At 36.8% G+C, this 13895-nt stretch overlaps 1 protein-coding gene and 1 long non-coding RNA gene across 3 annotated transcripts in view; both read left to right on the forward strand.

Annotated features, from left to right (window-relative positions):
• Positions 1 to 13895, forward strand: part of LOC124182679 — an 82093-nt gene that overhangs the window by 12194 nt on the left and 56004 nt on the right. The gene's annotated exons all lie outside the window — the stretch shown is intronic.
• LOC124182680 lies at positions 1755 to 10625 on the forward strand. Its single transcript, XR_006870835.1, has 3 exons — positions 1755 to 1765; positions 7926 to 7930; positions 10524 to 10625. It is a non-coding gene; the product is annotated as an uncharacterized LOC124182680 (long non-coding RNA).

Consider the following 13895-nt stretch of genomic DNA (forward strand, 5'->3'; position numbering starts at 1 on the left):
GTAGATTCTTCCTTTCTCAGAATAATATACAAGTCAATTTGATTACGAAGATCGTTTTCCAACAGAAAATTTTGTGTTCTAGGTAGTTTGGATGCAGAAAATTTGAAACTGTATAACGACTGTTTCTGATTTTACGATAAAATTCTAATTTCTTTCGAATTTCTTTCAGTGTGTATCAAGCAATTATATGCAGACATAAATGCATGGTCACAAAGTTCATATCTCCACCACTGGACATCGGAACGAACGGTGCTATAGATTGAAGTTACAGTTCAATGTTTTAAACAACTAAATGTTGTTAACTGGAATATCGCAGCATATGCGGCCTCACAGTCACTGAAAACCTGAAAGTGGACCGAATAAATAATTATTTTCCATCTTTTAAATATGTTTTTCTCATTTTGTTGACTGGATTGGAATATTTCGCAATAACATAATCGGCAAGGTGATTCTTGTCGCTTTCATTTGATATATACGTTTCCGATATTTGAATAACGGGCCAGTAAGATATGCACATTTTTAAACAAAATCGCGGGTTGGGCCAAGTTGTCACATGTGACAATAATTTCCCGACAACTCAGCCCATTTCGACTTTTTTGTGGTTTTCTGAGTCCGGGTCAAGTTTTTCGGGATTTTCGAAGTTTGAGTATTTTTCGAAAATTCAAAAGACTCTATTCAAACTGCCTTTGGAACAAGCACGAATTTTCTATAGGCGCGTAAAGGATGCACCCACAATCTCCATATTCGAATTAAATGAAATTTTTGCTCAAAAAAATTCTAAAAATCAGAGCGTAAAAAGTGTGACAACGTTCAGAACTGACAAAAGTTTGATAAAAATGTTACATATTCTAAGATTCAAGGATCTTAACTCAAAGCCGATAACTATCAGAGTTTATCAAAACTGTACTCGAATCATCAATTTATGGATTTTTGTACGCGACGACATAATGTTGCGGATTATTGAGTATATTGGAAATTAAAAATTAAGCTGGTATTAGGGACAGCTGGGTTTCAGGTATAATGATCGAGTGTGAGTTGAGACGGCATTGAAAGTTGATGGAAAGTATCACAGATTACGACTAAGATCGCTAATTGAAGAATGGGCAATTTTCAAGGCTGTTTTTATTCCGTCTCTGAAAAAGTATCTCGAAAAGTTTAATTAGAGGCCCAAGTTCTTTGCAGTTTGAAATTTTCGTCACAAATGTTCCACGCAATGTATGTAAAATTGTTCACTAACAAGTAGAGTATCAGATCTCCGGATCACACATTCTAACATGAAGTTTCTGGTGTGCAGTTTCATCCATCGAGCCGTTCTTCATTCTAGTTGAAATTTATTATATTGACTATAGATATATTGGTTATAGTTTAATGAGTGGAATGCCATAATAACCAAAACCCGTTGTGTATTTTGACCTAGAATATTAATTTTCACTTTCCTCTCTTAAAGTTTCGGTAACTGGTTCTCATAGAGTCAAGTGTAAAAGGATACATTATTAGTCCAGAGCCACAGTAAAGTATAAATTGCCAATTTTCGACAATTTGATGTATTGGAAACTGAGCGAAGAAACACTCCGAGAAGTTTTATCAGATCTGTGATTCGGATATCTGAAATAAACAGTCCTTCTCGTTCTGAACATTCTTCCATGAGCTTCGGATTATCAGTGAGCAGAATGCTGAAATACGAATTTGTATAAAGATGAGAGATTAGAGATGGAAAATCGATTGACGTGAAAAACCTCTGACTGGAGACGATGGGATCTTACACGTGTCCTCGGGTAGAAACGATTAATATTTAAGAGAATAGCGATATCTCCGGTCGGTATAATTCGTATCTTGATTCGAAGTCTATGTAATATATACGCGCGTAGAAACGGCAAATGAGATTCGTGGCGGTAGCGTCTGCTAATTAATAGTGTGAGAATCGTTTCTTTATGCCGGATATAGAGCAATTTCCGAGCAATTCGGATAGTTTTCCCGGATTCGGTTCGACGGGCGGGTTCTCATGAAAGTAATTATTAATTAGACAGACCACAGTTTCTTTATCCCTGGTACGGGATACATCAGGCTCGCGAGCACTTCGGAGGCCTGCGAATCGCGTGATTCATTGAGAATTCAAGTTCTTGCAGCAGCTACACGAACAAGAAACTCACACGGAGGTCCTCCGCGCGTCGAAATACACGAGCGGCCCAACATTGTATTGCTGATTTATTGCCGGGCCCCGCGTTGGCCGCACTTCTCATCGAGTCGTTTATTACCCATACAGCAACGCGGCCGCTCGGTATAATTAGCTTGTGTGCGTGTCCATTCACTTAATCAAAATTGTCTTGCCAAGGAACGGAGGCTACCTCTGGCTAAATGCCCTGTTGTATAACACGGTGCGTCGAAATTTAGATCCTACGTTTGACCCTACCAAGGTTCATACGTACCTACTTTGAAGTAAACTCAACCTAGAAATCCTACATTAAACCTCCAACGCTTGAAAATTCAAGAACAAACCCTACGTTGAACCTCCAACGCTTAAAAATTTAAGAACAGACCCTGCGTTGAACCTACAACTCTTAAAACTTTAAGAACAAACCCTACGTTGAACCACCAATGCTTAAAAATTTAAGAACAAACCCTACATTGAACCTCCAACTCGTAAAAATTTAAGAACAAACCCTATTTTGAACCTCCAATGCTTAAAAATTTAAGAACGAACCCTGCATTGAACCTCTAACTCCTAAAAAATGAACTACCAAACCCTACTTTGACGCTCTCAGCAGACAATTAAATTCATTTTGACGCTATTCAATCTACAACTTTTCCACTGGACCTGCAACTTCTTCTCTATTGACATTGTAACTCTCGTTGGAATTACGAAATAAAATGTAGGTAGTTGAGCTTGCGTAGCAAATAAGTGGCGAAAACTAAAATGTTGTGAAAATTATGTTTATTGCTAAATGCGGTGTTATTCGTTTATAGTCTGAAACAAGACTGTTTTTTCAAGAATGCTGGTTGACGCAACAACCTTACTCATTTCAAGACATAAGACGTCTACAAACTTCTTTTATCTATGACGACTACTAGATGATTAGAAAAGGAGGTAAGACGGGCGAATTCACCCTTTGAAATAATATATTATTACAACGACATTCAAGTGTTCACAATGAATAATCCAAAGGCTATTTCGAGATGATTTTGATAAGTTTCAATAACACTTGAAAGTTAAGTATTGCCTTTCAACTGTATTTAACCAATGTTCTTACGAATACAAAAACCCGTTGAACTGATTGAAAATACAGAAAATACGACGAAACGTATGTGCAAACCAATTCCTATTTATGGGAGATTTTAATTTGGTTTCTATACTTTTTAATCATATATTTTGTATTTTCAATCATAATCAATTTGGATCGACGGACCTTTATCAGCGGGGTAAGATTTTGAACATCAAAGGAGAGTTTCAAACAAGCAGGTTCAACCCTACCTCTGGGGGGTTAAAGGAGGTTCTAAACAAACCCTATTTTGAGTCTAAACTTGGTAAATCAGGAAATTTCGAAATTATTAGCGTCAAAGTAGTGTCTGATATTGCATTGAAGTAGAACCTACTCCACTGTCCTAAAACCCTACGTAGGTTTAAAGTAGGCGCTAAATTTCGACTCGGGTCATGTCTCGTGTTAACGACATTAGACGCGGATAATAAGTAAGAGATTGACGAAACTTTAAAATTTTGATTTACTCTTGTACCAAGATCATTCTTGTGTCACACTTCATCCATCCATTTCCATTCGAGAACCATTCGAGTGACAAATATAAGTGTATTCGGATTATTTCCAGTTAATTGAAAATAAATCAACTATGTGATTGAATTGAGTTTTCTTTCATGAAAATCTATAAATTATTGGAGAGACATTTTTTCAACATCATCTCGGGGAATCTGTTAGACTCGGATTTATAGAGTGATGTCTGCATACAAAATAATGAACAGAAGGAAAAGACAGAATTCGAGAAACAAAAAATTTATTACCTACGTTACTGTGAAATTTAACCAGCGGTTAGTGATATTTTTAAATGTACCACTTGGTTTATGGGGCACTTCGTACCGAATTGTACAGAGCGAAAAGATTTCCAAAAAGTGATACGTATCTAAAATATCATTATATAAGCTTGAAAAAAGCATAAATCCTTCCAAGAACGTTGTTGATTGCCACGAGAGAATGACTACTTCTTAAAAAGTCTCAATTTGATTGAGCAACTTTTGAGAATAAAAAAAAAAAAAGAAATAGATACGAGCACGAATGTGTTTGAAGCTTCGAACGTTCGTTTGACAATGAGTGTAAATTCAATCAGCTTATACTAACAATACCAGTTTTTTCAACAAACTTTTCCACAAATTAAATAACAAGCTTATGAATTTATACTAATTACAGTGATATTAAATTCATTCAAGCAACAATCAATGAACGCTTATAAATTGATTCGCCCAACATTATTCAATACCACCAGTTTTTTACCGGTACGATGCGACCAAACCTGATCTCGTCGAGCACCGAACCAGATAGGACAAAACTCGGAGTCATAAAAATAATATCTTAATGACGTCTCATAACCCGTTTTTTAACGCCCAAAAGTCACGAAAAACGGAACTTATAGAAATGTAGATATATCTTTTAGAAGTGCAGAAACGGGTCAAGAGACATCTTCTAAATATATTATTAGTTTTGTACTAACTAAGGAGTTATGATGGCCCACAGAATCAAATCATGCCCACAAATCAAATCTGTTGCTCTAAAATAAGCTGAGCAATACATTGGCTGATGCCGACAGTGAAGTTCAAAGATCTCTTTGCATTTGAAGATCGAGTGAATTTTGTCGGTGTCGCCAAAAAATGGAGTACACTTTACAATCCGTTTTGGTTTTGGTCACATGTACTACATTCTCTTGTAACTATTGCGACAACTTGATTTTGCCACAAGAATATACAAATTAATGTTAAGAAACTGAACAAACAGATTTAACGTTGCTGTTGTCAAAAAACTGATTATTAACAACTAAGATTATACACTAAATATTGGTATGTACCACATTTCCTTGTAACCGGAATAACGTCCCTCCCTTTGTTGCAAGGTACCCATTTGCCGAACACTTCCTACCAACAACAATAACGTATAAAATTCTCCTCGAGTAAATTTGGTTCAAGTAACTCCCGCCGCGGGAGTTCCGTGTGTATTATATTGAAATAAAAGATATCCGATCGCGGTTGATCGGCCAGCCGAGCAGGCAACGGAGATCGTTTCCTGGCCGTGGGTAGCGGTACCTAGGCGTCTTTTCGCAGGCGCAAATGGTGGGGATTTACGTGGGTTTGCCCGGGAGGTTAGAGGTCACAGCCACGCGCCGTGAAGCCGGTCGGGGTCCCCGGTCCCAAAGATGTTCCGGACGTCTGAAGACGCCCGGGAACCTGGGGGGTCAGCCGGGCCCCGCGAAACGCAAGGTCCTCGATTGACCAGCGAATGTCGGTACGTTGCGTCTGTGATGCCTACGCGCCGTTTCGCGTCCCTCGAATTACTACGTTATTTAGCAGGTCTCGTCGTGGGCCGTTCGTCGATCGTTTACGATTAGCCAGCTATCGCCTCGGGTAACGCGGATCGAATTATTATACAGTCATTGCGTGGGTCGGATGTGCGGGAGACGCGATCCGAGAGATCCGTGTCGGCAGCTGGCTAATTTTGAGCAGGCTTACACGTGGAGACCGTTTTAGCAACGATTGCTATTTTCGTTTGTTTGCACAAGAGGGAATATCTCTGAGAAACCGGTATTACTTTTCATCGCGCTCATTGAAAGACTCGATCCCGCGATTGTTTTCGGATTGTAGCTCGAGACATTTTCTCGAGTTTTTAGCAACATTAACATCGAATTAACGTTGTCAATTTGGTCCAACAACATCGTATCTCGAGTTACGATGTATGTTTACAAAATTTTATGAGTTTCCGCATGCACTGATGACTGTATGGGACTTTTGAAAAAAATATTCAACCTGCAAAATGAGATCAAGATTCGCTCACAGGCACGGAGGGAAAGGATTATTTGAGTCAACTGATGTTCGTTTTATTCAACTAAATGGTACAGTCAAATGCGACGAACACAATACTAATAACTTAATTCAACAAAACAATTTTACCGAATGAAATACTCGTGACAAGTTGATATAGAACTGAATCAAGCCTTTGAATGATCATGCTGACTATCAATTTATCCAATTAATATGGCGTGAGTTCCTTACAATAATATGAATTTTGCATACATTTTTTTCTTTTTTCATCTCTGAAGCTATTTCTGTAATGAGAAAGTTCACCGCCTGGTGACCGTTTATAGTACTAGTATACTGGTGTTTACGATGAATATATTCTCCACTCGTTTCAAAGCATTCAGTGTTTCTTTTACGTCGTAAACAAATTAGTGCAACTGATTCAACCTCTTACGCCAATGAAGCTCCGGTTAGATCAACAAAGTGTGGCATACAATCGATGTAAGTTTTCTGTTAGCTAGATTCATGTGCTTATTTTAGTTGAAGTACCGAATTGTTTCTGTCGACGATCAAACGACACGGAGGAATTATACATAAACTTCGAAGGAAATGATATTTGGTTGAGTCGGTTTCGAAAACACATCGAAAGGTTGACTTGAATCATTACTTCACTCGATCGCGACAAGAAAAGTCTTTCTTGAATTTTCCTGACTAAATCATTTTGACAAACTAAATGAATCGAAATTTTCGAATTGATGTCATCGTATTTAGAACAATCAAGGGGTACTAGATTGAAGCGAATGGATAAAATAGATTTTGTTGGTTCAAGAATTCCTTTCCCTCTGTGGGCTAATGATTTCAACTAATTGGCGCAGCTGCCAATAAATTCTCACAGTCGGGTTCAGTATTTGCAATTCAGCCTTAACATTGATAAAAAAAATGTGAAATCGTAATCGCACTTTAATACGGTTTTAGCATGTAACAATATCTTTCAACAAAGCATGTACTTCACAGTAGAGCATTCTCAAAAAAGTTTGTAAATGAAATCTTAACTTGAGATACGATATCGTTATGCTGTCGAAACAATCGCATGATTGGTTGGTGCGATGAATAAGATTTTACGCGGTGGGATTACTAAATTCGAATTATTGCGTAGAAAAGAACTATAAATTATTGCAATATGTTCACATCTGAATAAACTATTTCCTGTATCGGCAAGGAAATTGGTAATAGTAAAAAGATCTTTGTTAGAATCAGTGGAATTATTTGTTCAATAGCCTTCATAACTGGAAAACCTTAAGGTTTTCCTTGAATAATAAGAAGAAAAAAAAGACAAAAATTACAAACAAGGGATTAATTATGGGTTTTTCCATCTGAAAACGTTTCAAAATGGTAAAAAATACGCGATATTTTTTCGATTCTACCCTGGGAGGATTCGTTTTATTCAGAAGACCGTTTACTACAGTTTCATGTCACTAATTGTCAGGAGCTTTTGTTTTTATCACACTAATGTAGTTGAATATATCATTATTCAAAATCGTGCGATGATTTTGAATTTGATAATCAAATAACAAATTGACTATAGTACATGAAATCTGTTATAGTGAATTTATAAGAAACTAATTTTACAACAAAAAAAAATTTGCTGCGGAGTGAAATAAAATGAGCCCTCTAGATTTGTTAGTAGTTTGACACGAATTTAAATTTCAAAAAGTCGACTTATCCGAGCTATTGCTTATAATTGCAGTATTTAGCTTTTTTCCATCATCAGGGAAATACAATACAATTTGATAAATACTCAACGTGCTGGAACTTTCGCTTTGTACTTGTTTCAATGTCATTCAACCATCAGTATGACAGCAGTGCGCCCGCATACGAATTTGGGATAAAGTACATGCGGGAATGGAATCGCTGCCAGCCATGGTGGAAAATGGCAAGGATAACCTAGTTTATAAATTATTTATACAAGAAGAAAGACTCCGTCGTTTATTTGGTACACTTGTCTAGACAAAGATGTCGCCAATTTTTTTTTTTTTTTTTTTACCATTTGAATATTGTATCGATTTTTACGTACGCATCAAAAGATTTGATATGAAATTGAAGCATATCTGCGAGGGTGGAGAAAATGACAAATCACATCGTTCGTATTCCTGTTTGAAGTTGCCGACGCTCAGTGCGTTCAAAGCTACCTCGGCACTTCGGTGCCAGTGCACAATGTAGGAAGGGATCAAGTTATAGGACCATCGGGAGAAAAAATGAATAAAAAAATATCACGGTGACTATAGAAAGTCGGAAAAGTTTGAACGAACACACGACGGGAATATATCAGCGTTTAGTTTCTCAAAGTACCGCTGCCGCATTTCAACAGGTGTGCACGTCTCCAATGGTAATTATACGTTACGAAATGGTACTCATTTCGAATTGCCAGCCACCTGAGACGTCGTGTCAACGAACCTGATGATCATCGCAGATTATCCCAGATGATGACTTCGAACTTTCCCACAGTTCACGTCCTCGACATCGTCGCTGATCCATTGTAAATCTATTTCCTTTGAAAATGTGTATAGGGCATTCGATATCGGATGAAACGGAAAAATTTAATATTTTTGGTGACCGCCTTTCAGCTCCTCATTCTTTTACAAAATTCAAAAATCTATCGCAAGATCAGCCGTGAATGAAATCAGATTTTTAAAATTGACGTTTTCCTCGCGACTGCCATACGAAAAGAGGGATTTTGGTAACTTACTGATTTTTCAAATCCTCCTGACGGATAGAAAAAGTTTATACGCCTACAAAAGCTTGGCGGTTTTGTTTGTTGTTAACATGCGTTATCTATCGAGAATCTGCGCCAATCATTTTTAACACGGAATTGCCCCAGTCGATTTGAATGAAATTTATACACAGCAGGTCATTCTAGTGATGGGTGAATATAACTCTTTACGTAACGAGCGTTGAGTGGGCGTGAGTTCTTTCTGATTAGGCATAGATCGATGCCTGAGACCCAATAATTACGCGGTTAACGAACCGCGCGTGTATACATAACATAATACTTCTGGGAATCTAGACAGACTCTCGCTGTCGAATTTATAACAGTCGTACTACTCATTTTTCATTTATTGCCCATATCCACAGGCATTTACAGCCCAATGGTTAGGAATTGCTTGACGTTTTGCCAACCTGCGGTCGGAATGGCTGTGAAATACATTAGAACGGTATTGATTTTGTTAACTGTATTGTAATGACGTGCCTGAAATTACTGCAGGGGCGACAGTTTAAGAGACGGGTGTAAATATCGGATCGAATCGAATGTAATCGATGTTTAAATTTTGTTCAAAGATCAACAATTGTTCTTGAAACGTATTGTTTAGGAATCAAAAAAAAAATTTTTTTTTTCTTTACCTGCGTAGTTTTTGTTACGTGGATAGTGATGTGATAATAAATAGTCTATTATGTGCACTAAAGAAGTATAAAATGAAACGAATAATGGAAACATATGGTAATGCCGAACGACATGTTCAAATCAATTACATCATACCTGATTAATATGAGACTTATTTAATTTATACACCTACCTAGTTAGTTTATTTTGGACGAATAAAATTTCAGTTTACGCTGTTAACGGCATGTGGTGACGAAACGAAAAACTCTTGCTACAAATATGAATTAATTTTACTCAACAAATACGTCTCTGATGAATAAAAATGAATAAAACAGAATTTGCGAGAAGCTCGATTTATAATTAGAACTTGTAAAATGCTCGAAATCTAGTATTTTTGATGTGGTTATAACGTTCTTGAGTTTACTTTGTTGACTACAGACATCTCCAGAGATCGTCTGCAAAAAATTTTGCCAATAGTTATTTTTAGAATGAATGAAACTGAATTTTCGTAAGTGCCGTACAAGAATTTTTATCGAGTAATTGTGATGTAAGATTCTTTGAGTATTGGTTAATAAGTTTGTGGAAATATAGCTAGCGAGTAAAATGAACCCGAAAGCATCACAATCGGATCAGAAGCACTCGAGTTTAAGGGGGGGGGTACACCATGCAAGCAAAAAAAAATACTGCAACTTTGCGATTTTTTTTTGAAAAAACGGATTTATTTATGAACATGCGGTCTTGAATACATTAATATATAAGTCTTTGAGAACTTTAAAAAATTTTTTTATTGTCGAAAAATTCCAAAATGGCGTCGTGACAGTTGGATCCCCAAAGCCGCTCGGAAAAATGGGGTGCGAGATTTGGTGGAGTCGTGGATAGTCCTAGAACACACAAATTACAAAAAATTAGTTGTATATTATGTTTTCTTGTCCACTACGTACCACTTTTTTGATATCTAGTCTCAAAAATTTTTTATGATTGTTTAAGTGACGATTTTTTTTTTTTCAATTTTTCGACCACGTTTTTGCGACTTCAAACGGTCAAAAAAAATTTTTCAGACTAGATATCAAAAAAGTGGTACGTAGTGGACAAGAAAACATAATATACAACTAATTTTTTGTAATTTGTGTGTTCTAGGACTATCCACGACTCCACCAAATCTCGCACCCCATTTTTCCGAGCGGCTTTGGGGATCCAACTGTCACGACGCCATTTTGAAATTTTTCGACAATAAAAAAATTTTTTTAAGTTCTCAAAGACTTATATATTAATGTATTCAAGACCGCATGTTCATAAATAAATCCGATTTTTCAAAAAAAAATCGCAAAGTTGCAGTATTTTTTTTTGCTTGCAAGGTGTACCCCCCCCCTTAAGTGCTTTAAACCTTTTGATAATAAAACCTTTTCAAATTAGTTGATATCTGAGGTTTCGTTGGTCGAATTTTCTCATAATAACTTCTATCACATAATAAGGATGTCTTTTCATTCTTGTTCTTGGCACAAATAACACTGCTGGAGATTTTCCAAATGGTTTTTTGATTTTTTTTATCTTCTAATTCATATAATGCGTAGCTGTCATCCTCAAATGGTAACCAATTAGTAATTGTTGTTTTTAGAATAGATTATTCTATAAGACAGTTAGAAACTCATCTGTTGACGTAATTATAGTTTGATCGTATTTTTGAATACACTTAATCCAATCAAATGATTTATTTGTCATACGTAAATTAGTTCGTTTGTTGGTAGATGTAATCAGAGTTGAAAAAACGCCCCATTGTTATTTTGTAACTTTCAACCGTCGAATTTTGGATTCTTACTTCGACTAAGTGTGTGTATATTCCGTTCTTTTCTTCAGTCGTCCGCGAGATTCTAGTTTGCATTAAGGCTTGGGACTTACTTTTGGTGTACTTTTTAACTAGGAAACTTGAGCATAACCTCCAGCTGCTGATTATAAGGATCGATCAAAATATTTTGAACTTTAAGGAGATCACTAAATATAATTTTTTTCTATGAATGAATAAAATCTACTAATTGACATCAAATGATTCGCGAAAACTGTTGCTATATGTATAATACGGTAGTTTGATAATATGAAAAAGTAGGTCGGATTGCACATGGTTGGATATAAGTAGATTCAGAAGAAATACCAGAGCACTGCCGTGAACAATTGACGAACTTTTTGATATTTTGTGCATATCCATATTTGTCATTTTTCGTATTTTATTACTATCAAATAGTGTGTAATAATTGCGGGAACAGAATCAGTGAGGCGAGTTTTGAATCCAATCCATAACCAACATTATTGCAGTGTTCAGTAAAAATAAGTAATTTTCTACACTGATCAACAAGAAAATAACAAAAAAGTTGGATGTTTATTTTTCGACCTTTCTCACGGATTACTAAAAGGAGAATAAAAGAAAGTAACGCTTGAAAATGATGCGGGTTGGCGGTAGATCGATTTTGCATGAAATGCTGCTTGTAGTTGAATCTGAAACGAAAGGTTAACTGACTACAGAAACTTCTACATGAGAAATAGCCAGCTAAAATAGCAGCATAAATGATGATGAAAATGGTCCATAGTGTAATAGAGAAAAATGTGCAAAAAGCCCCTGAAATTTATGAATATATGAAAGCTTTAGCAAATGTTTTTATGTAGAAATTTGAAATTTGAAGCCCTAAAGCACCTGACAATAAGTTTCTGAGAAAACTGCGGGTTTTATGGTGTAAAACACTGACGTTGGTTCTATAATTCAAGCTTCATTTCGATATTCGAAAATGCTCACCAAAGATCTTTCTCTTTCTCATACAAGACTACTCCAATAGTTCGTGATACAATTTCTACACTTTTGAGGTATCGTCAAAAAAAAAAAAAAAAAAAAAAAAAAAAAAAAAAAAAAAAAAAAAAACGCCGTGTTACCCTGTACTATTCTCTAATTGTGGTAGACAAATGATCAAAGTGAATCCACGAGGAATCACCAATTTTCAATTTCAACAATCGGAACGTATGAGTTACTCAGGGCCGCACAAAAACGCTGCTGAAGAGTCGGTACAATTATACCTATAGAAATCGGGATAGATTTGCGACAAATGTGGATGACATGCTATTCTCAACAATAGTTCTGTGACGGTTCGAATCAAATTTTATCCATTGGGTTTTCAAGGAGTTGACCATGCGAACGTCCCTCAGAACTTTTCTCAAATATTGATCCCGGATGGGACTCGTTGTTGAAACGATGGAAATGAGAATACGTAATTTACATAAAACTAAAGTTGCGATCTATGAGAACCACTAAATTCTACGCTATAGTAAAATGCGAGCTCGATTGTGCTTTACGTAACAATCAGGCGATGAGAAACAGATATTTGTAGTTGGGGCCTGACCCACCTGTTTAATGTATAGAATGATTATCTCTGCAACTATTTCTTTCGAACCGTCCCCACTTCCGCTGTTCGTGTTCCAGTCTATCTATTATCAAGTTCAGTAATAAAGTTGAACCCTTTCAAACGCACATCCTTCAACTCAGTACTTTGGCCTGAAGTTCGTTATTTGGGGGTTTTTGGGATCGCTGATCACAAATCTGAACTCACAATTTGATAATTTCTAAATCCAAGATAGCGAATGTAAACTCGAAAACTCTATCAAAATTCGATGATTCTAGCCGAAACTTGTTACTCGGGGGTTTTTGGGGTTATACGAAGATCGTTTGATCTTGTAAATAAACTGTGCTAAGGTTAGGACATGGAAATTTTCGAGGTGGGACGTTGAGCTAATCGAGGACTTGAACAGTCACAAACTATACCGAGTTTCAGTAGCGAAGGAATAAGTCGTTAGGCTAAACTTGACCCACCAAATGTCAATGGTTCAGGAAGAACTAATTATTGAAATCAAGTACCAGTGACAATTGGGGTTTTCAATGAAATTTGAGTGATCAAAACTTTAGACAAATTACTGTTTACAACGGCTGGATTTGATACTGATTTTAATCCCTTGTGACGGCGATGAAAATATTAATAATAATAGTCAGAAGTTGCGCTAATGGATCAACGATTAAAGTACAAAGTTGAATATATTAGCGAGGCGGTGGTGAAAGATGGCGGCGGCGACCACCTTTCGTGATTCATTATACGCGACGAGACATCTGTCGCTTTCTTATTTCCTGGTGGACGTCTTTCGCGGATGAGATCTCGGGTGCGCCGTTTGCTTTCCAGGTGGTCGAGGTGCAGGAATTACCGACTACCCGAGAGAGCCGTAGTTCGAACCGATAAAATTCAACCCGTAACAAACCAGGAACCGGGTCTCTTATCTGGACCCGCGAATCGTCCGACGTCCGAAGAGGTCTGCATGCACGTACATCTTAAGGGACTGGTATAACCTTACAAATTCGGGGTAAGCATGTAATCCGCGTGTCATGTGGTACGAGGACTCGCATCAGAGGAAGCTGCAGGACGCGCGGCGAGATGAGTTCGTGGTAATTAAAACATGGCATCGTTTCAAAGAACTAATTTAAAA

Source organism: Neodiprion fabricii, chromosome 5 (assembly GCF_021155785.1).
Source record: "Neodiprion fabricii isolate iyNeoFabr1 chromosome 5, iyNeoFabr1.1, whole genome shotgun sequence".
In the NCBI taxonomy this organism is placed as follows: Eukaryota; Metazoa; Arthropoda; class Insecta; order Hymenoptera; family Diprionidae; genus Neodiprion; species Neodiprion fabricii.